Raw genomic sequence first — 1,634 nt, forward strand, 5'->3', positions numbered from 1 at the left:
CTGCGGTGTTTAACGGCTGTTTGCAGATCACTGACTGTCTTGTACGCAATCCTCAGGGTACTAAACTCATCATCTGTCACTGTTCATCCTCTCAGGAAGCGGCAGTGGCAGGATTAACCCTACATGAGGTTTGTGTGCAATGTCAGAAGAACTGACCAAAGAAAACGCAGTCTTTTTAATTTATTTCATCAGTTGCTTGTAGAAGCAGTCAGTATACAATGAAAATAATTCAGTTTACCGCCATTATGAAGAATAAATAATCAAACATAACCACTAAAAACAGCAACAAAGGAAACACGTGGGGGGGAGACTCTTGGAAAAAATATCCCTTGAATTCTTATTTTTATTAAAAGTCTTCATAACTTTAAAAGAGTGATTTCTACCAAGTAATTAGATTTTTTATTATCATAGAAAAAGAGTCAGTTATCAGTTGTTACAAAAATAATTCAACATGCCAAATCGTGTGAAAAAGTATTCTTTCAATGAGTATGTCTCCCCCCAAGATCAACTCAGTTTTCTGCCACATAATTTTTATTACAATAACAAAGTTGATTTATTTTTACCCAAATCCATAAAAAATGTCACATACAAGGTAATGCAGCTCTGTCAGAACCAACTACTTTTTAAGGTCTATAAAAGATACTGCCTCTTTAATTTAAATGGTCACTAGATACTTGACAGCATCAGGTGGGTTTTTAGCGCCCTCTGATGGTAAAGAGGAGTCTGTATACCAGGAAAGAAAAGGTAATTTACTGACTATTACTTGCAGATCAGTTGTGTCAGATATTACAAGGTTTTCTACTCATTTCCACTCATATTGTTAACAAAGAATCGTGCTGATCAGCAGTAGAGCAGATGTATCCTTATGTGTTCATGTGCATGAGAAGCATCAAGGTGGTGCTACCACATCTTGAGTTTCATCTTTTCGGAACAGCAGGAGGAAACGTAGTGTCCATCATCTTTCTGACACAAAACACAAGCATTAATCATTATACCCCAGTGATAGAACTGGGTGCACATGCTGACTAATTTCTCCAAAACAAAGTTACTTGTTCACACGTCATGTACACAGCTTGCAGACTTGTAGTGGCAAATGTAATAGGGCTTAATGGCTAATAAAGAGGATTAACTAATATGTATCAACACACAGTGTGTGACCAAAGCTCACAGTATCAGGAGACAGGAGGAAGTTGCCACAAGCAACTGCTGTGAGCATATTTGAGCTCCTCCCCATCACTGCAGCACTGTGATAAGCAGCAGCAGCATCTGTATACTGGGGTTGCTCCAATATGCTGTAGCACTGCCGTGGGATAATTTAGATCCTTTCCTATTTACCTGCTCCTCACACACAGAGAAAAGCAATACACTGTATGCTGTGTTAAAGGAGGGAGAGAAGAATTTCTCCTAAAACTGGCACAAAAGCAGAGGCACCCACTCTGTTGCATTGGAAATATAGGACTAGAGATTCTATGAGCATGAATAGTTCTCATACATGGATCAAAATAAAGATATCCAAATATACTGTATGTTATTCTATTATGCAACTACAAAGAAACTACAGTTTTTGCATGTAACGTAAATAATTTAACTTGAGAATTTGGCAGCTGGGTAGATCATAAAAATACTAATTATAA

This window comes from Melanotaenia boesemani, chromosome 11 (genome assembly GCF_017639745.1).
Source record: "Melanotaenia boesemani isolate fMelBoe1 chromosome 11, fMelBoe1.pri, whole genome shotgun sequence".
Taxonomy (NCBI): Eukaryota; Metazoa; Chordata; class Actinopteri; order Atheriniformes; family Melanotaeniidae; genus Melanotaenia; species Melanotaenia boesemani.